Source organism: the organism of the source record quoted next, unplaced genomic scaffold, assembly GCF_019419815.1.
Source record: "Pyrus x bretschneideri cultivar Hongxiangsu unplaced genomic scaffold, Pyrus_bretschneideri_v1 Contig11, whole genome shotgun sequence".
NCBI lineage: Eukaryota > Viridiplantae > Streptophyta > Magnoliopsida > Rosales > Rosaceae > Pyrus > Pyrus x bretschneideri.
The window spans coordinates 2,413,632-2,419,427 of NW_025999402.1; the positions used below are offsets into that span (position 1 = coordinate 2,413,632).

Genomic DNA, 5,796 nt, shown 5'->3' on the forward strand with positions numbered 1-5,796 from the left:
GCCTTTATTTATAGTAATAAGATGGAGAAGAAATCCTTCATCCCAAGGAATACAAGTCCATATAGGAAAAAATAACTAGAATCAAATCTAATCTAGGATTTATATAATCACACTTAAACTAGGAAAGTTCATAACAGTTGAAATAATGTAATACTTTATTAACAAGATACTGTTCCATCAATACTGTGCTCCTTTAGCCCTTGCTTGCAAACACATATGAACCCTAGCAATCGAGTGAGACTTTTATGAAACAAGTTCACAATTACCATCACATTCAGGGACACACTTGTTAACACAAGGTTTTGTTTTACCCTCAAAATAATGTAGGCTGAAAAAAAAAAAAGAAAAAAAAAAAAAAGACCACAAAAGGCCCAATAAAAGTCAAAGCTCAATGGAGAATAGGAAGCCCAAGGTCTAGTAGAATCAAAAGGGGCATGTCTGAACGCTATAAATGACCGCTTACCAACCTGGTCTATCTGAGAGTACCTTTCGACTGCCAAGGACACATGGAAAGACTAACAACTTTAGAGCACAAGGCTTTAGGAGCAAGCCTACTCAAACACTAATCAAGCCACGTGTCAATCACCAATCAAAAGCAGGAGTCTACGACGGGACGTAAAGGTGGTCAAGCCAGTGCTCAGAACGAAATCGTTGACTAGTTAAGGATGAGCATGTCCTTTGGCACATATCGATCTAAGCAGACATGTAATTCCTACTAAGCAAATGTCTCTAAACCATTGAATATTCAATAATGGTTAAAAAAAAAAAAATTTAGTACACTAGTTAATGTAAGTGGTGCACCAAGTGCTAGAAAAGTCAGATCGGATGAGCCCAAGGCTTTCTATGCTAAGGGTGTGTTTACGCACCTGTAATTGGAATGAAAATAAGGAATCCTAATCCGATTATGAATAATTCTTGTGTTTACTACGATTTGGAGGAATCAACAACATGTGGGACCCACACGAAAAAATGGGAACTAGGAAGATAAATTTGGCTAGTCAGCTTGGCGTTGGAGGAAGACAACAAGATGGCAATCAGAGTGCTTGGAGCGTTGCCTCTGCTGATGCACGTGCTCGTCAGGGCAGAGAGTGAGCACACACGCAACGACTCGGCATTGGCGCTCTATCACTTGACGATGGTGGAAAGCAACTGAGTCAAACTCATTAAGCAACACAACAAGGCGCCAACACTGTTGGCTAGGTTCTTAAAATGTTAAATTTTTCTACAGGGTGGGAACTAGGAAGATGAATTTGGCTAGGTTACAAGCAAAAAGTCATAGCAGTGCTAAGGAGGTGGATGAGGCCATTTTAAAATAACTAATGAACATGTTATTAAAAAAAATATAGATGAAAAAAAATAAAAAGATCAAGAGGGCATTTTAGTGATTATATTGATTTATATTCTCATTCAGGTGAACTAGTAAACAACTTATATGAACTCAATTTCATTCCTACTCCGATTCCAGAACATTTAAGTAAACAGCTTCAACTGGAATACAATTCTAACTCCTCCTCATCAATCAAATTCCTCCTCAATCCAATTCCTCCTATTTTGATTACGGATACGTAAACGAGCCATAAGTGCTATAAAGGGGTGGGAACCTCAATCTAGTAAAGGTGTCAGGTGACTGAAGAGAAATAGAATACGACTTTAGCCGAGCGCTATTTGTAACCTTTGAAATCATTATAATATGAGCATCATAGTGGATATAGCCTAGCGCTAGCGCTAAGGGGTGAACCCCTTAAATCCCGAGTCCATTTCATTTTAGTTTCGATTCCAAGCCAACCAAGAGGTAATTTTTTTAAGATTGTTAACTTGCAAATTTTGAGCGTTAACAACACTTTGACAAAGTCACGTGAAATGAGTTTTAAGATTGGTTTGGGGTTGTGGTGTTTTTAAAAACAACAACTTATTAAAAAAAATCTAGAATATCAAATTTATTTGGTAAAAGAAAAGGTACTTTTAAAAAAAACAGTTGTCAGTGACAATAGAAAGGCATAGAAAATTAAGCAGAAGTAGGGTCTATCATGCTTCTAATAAAAGTGTTTTTTTAAAGCATAATGAACAATGCCCATTTAATGAAATTTTCAAATGGCAAGTATACTCTTACATATTTTACAAAATTACAATTTGTTGCCTCTGCATTATTCTATTTGGCAATTACTATATCATATTAAATAACCTATCATTTTTAGTCATTTAACATATTCACAAAAATTTTATATCAAAGTTTACAAAACATTCATACATTATTTTTTTCGTTACAAGCACTTAAAAGAAAAAAAGTTTACCAAACATTTAACAACTTTATTTTACAGCTGTTTATTCTCATAGCATAGCATAAGTAGTTTTTTTTTTTTTTTTTAAACATTGCAATACCAAATTAGCCCGTACACAACGTTATATTATTAGTTTGGAGTGTCGTGGTATCAAACTCATTCCGTTAAAGTCTTTCATCCTAGCCATTCCTTTTAATATATCATAAATCATCACAAGTTTCTCAAGTCTTGAATAAATTTGTCCAGGTTGTTGTATGAAGACCCACCATCACTAACAGCACCCCTGGCTAACTTAGAAAATCTTTCTACCGACCTCAAATTTCCTCTCTTTCATCACTTTCTTCCATCATTCTCCTTATCATTTTCTCTACCATGGATCTCTCACACATGTCCTTCATATCAATTCCAATCCTCCAAACCTCACCAATCCATCTACTAGTCACCAGTTGTTCCGCCAGTCGAGGCCAACAAAGCATCGGCACTCCCGCCCAAATGCCCTCAAGGATCGACTTCCACCCACATTGGGTTACAAACCCGCCCACAGCTTTGTGAGCCAGGACCTCTTCTTGGGGGGCCCACTCCACTATAAGACCCCTATCTTTGGGGAAACGGTACCCACCTCCAGCTCCATCGGAATCACGTGCTCTCCTTGCTCCCCCGAAAGCGTATCTGACCGCACCACCCATATAAATTGTTTCCCGCAACTGACCAAGCCGTGCCAAAATTCAAACAATTAGTCATGTGTCAGCATCACCAAGCTGCCAAAGCTAACATATATAACAGATCTCACTTGTTCAGAGTCCAACCACACCATGCAACGACAGTCTTCTTGGCGTAAAGAGGCAGAGGATGACAGGCCATCGCCGACGCGAGATTTGACAAGAGCGTGGACAGGGCCTATTGCGTAAACCTGGGGAAAAAGAGTGGTTATGTGGGAGAGAATTGAGGCTTCGAGGCCGTCGAAGGTGTTGACTATTAAAGTAGAAGCACGAGTAATAGCTCTGGGTCTCTTCCATGAAAAATTTGGTAATTGGTGGTCAATTGGATATCTGCAAAAGCTTGGCAGGTATCGGCGCCGTAAAAGGCCTTCCATCCCCGGAATATTGCTAATCTTCTTATCCATGTCTTCATCTGTTTCAAAGTTAGAAGTAGATTTTGCATGACTAGTCATGGTAAAAATATGAAATGGACTTAATTTAAATTAAAAAATATATATTGCTAGGAAGAATTGTACCACGTATACCGGTATTACAGGAGACCTTTTTATATTGGCGGTATAAAAAGTGCTACCAGTCACGACAAAATAAGTTCATTAGATGTATCTAGATGTTTGAATATTGCAGGACTTGACATATTTTCTTTGTTTTGTTAATGAGACAATTCATCAAATTTTATTCTATGACGAAATCAAGCAAGTAAAATAGACAATTTGTCTTCCTAATTTTAGTGGCCTCTCTTTGATTCTCAATTGCCTAACTCTCTAATGCTATATCGTAAAAATAAAGAATAAAGAATTGCAAGATTTTGTTGTCAAGCATCAATATGGTTCTTTATATTTTGATTAACAACTATTATAAAAGAGGTTTGAACTCAAAGAGTTCATCTCATAAAGTGGAAAATAATCATGTCCTATGATATCAAAAATGCTACTCTAATCACTTCTTCTATTTGTACTAGTTTGTGTATTGATGGGCTTTATCTACATTAAAAAGATGATACAAATGTGGTATGAAAAATACAATAAGTGTAACATTACTCATTGTTGTAGATGTGTACCTATCACTACATATTTTATTATTGATGCTGATTATTATTTTTTTAAGGTTACGTACCCTTAAAAATGTTATCATTTTGACATATGGCATCACGATGTCCAACTCCAGCAAAAATTTAATTGAATTAAAAAAAAATTTGGAAAAGAAAACGAGAGAAGAATGAGTGTGTCTGTGACCTAGGAAAAGGATGTGGCCTTGTTGAATGAGATTTGGAATGCAGGAGTAAGACCAGAAGCCACAACCGTTAATGATAGAGATAGCCATGACGGGAACGCTGACCTTCCCTGCCACGTCAATTGTGAAACACATGATTTCATATGTTATGACACAACTCAAAGAAGGACAACGAGTGGTGGTCGAGCCATACAACTCGTTGTTCTTTTTGGTTAAGGTCATGAGAAAATCACGTTGTTTGGGTTAGTATTTGAATAATGGACTAAACTGAAAGAAGGCCTAAAGATGTCAAAACAAGGAGAATCTACGCGAAGCCCAGCATCAAGCCCAAAAGCAAATTGAAGCCTTCTCAACCAAAACATAAGCCACGTGTTTATGATAAAAGTGACAAGTGATGGAGACCAACCTACTATCAGCCAAAAAACACTTTCTAGTGGCACTCCAAGTAAAAAACTGATGACTCACAACCTTCCAAGAGTTTTCGAGCAAGAATAATGCCTTGACCCTCGAGCCAAATCACTTATAAAAGAAAGAAGAGACAACAGAGACAAGGATAATCAACCAATCAAACAAACAAACATACAAACTCTGCTTTTAAGCCAGATATGCATTCAAAAAGCTGAAATCTACTAAGATTCAGTCATTTTAGCGATAATTTCCTTAGAAAATCTATCTTTTATCTAGTATAAAAGCTCTGGTACCTCCTTTAATGTTGTAGTATTAATTCCCTCGTGTAAACCTGTTTACCATCCATCCCTTTTAGCATATAACCCCTGTAAACTCCAAAAGAAGTGGATGCAAGAGGTTCAACCTTACCAGACAAGGTGAAATCTTGCCCGAGTCTCTTTGTTTGCTCTCTAAATTAGTAGATCTATCGATTAGTGCACTCTTCAGCATGTATTGAAGTCATTGCCACCTGTTTGTCTATTTTAAGAGCCTCATTTACATCTGGATCTGGTTAACTTAATAGATCTGTTGTCATTAAGAATAACTTGGAACCAAACAAATGACTTAAAGAGCTCTGGACCCCCTCCATTCGAACATACAAGATCATGAAATAAAAGTCCTTGTTTACAAGGCAAGAAAAAGATCTTAATGCAAACTTAACCCATCTGTGACAATCCTTTGATTACAAGAAGTTTGAGTAAGTTAGAGCCCAAGTAATCAACTTGAAACACACTTGTTCTACATCTGTTATACTGAGATAGCAGTGGCACGCCTAAGCATTTAGTTAGTTTTGATTGCGAACCTCAAGGCCTACACCTAAGGCCCCACAAAGGCACCTTTCAGAACTAACTTCAAACTCTTATTGTAGCACACAAGGCAAGTAATAGCCCGACCACCAAATATACACATCCAAAGTGCCAATCCCTTAGGGAGCTATGCTGAGGTCCAGAGATCTTCTCCAAAGAAATCTTGCCCGTACATAGTTTTGGCATGCCCGGTGGGAGCCCATTAATCTTGTAGGCCAAGAACAAAGAACAAGAAGCGAACCTTTAGGTGGAATACAAAACACGGGTTACCCCAGTGTCTACCAAGATTAGAAATGACAGATCATCTAGAAGATT

At 37.5% G+C, this 5,796-nt stretch overlaps 1 pseudogene; it reads right to left on the minus strand.

Moving 5' to 3' along the window:
* Window positions 1-2,363: 2,363 nt before the first annotated feature.
* On the minus strand, window positions 2,364-4,465 carry LOC108866535 (annotated as a pseudogene).
* Window positions 4,466-5,796: the final 1,331 nt, after the last annotated feature.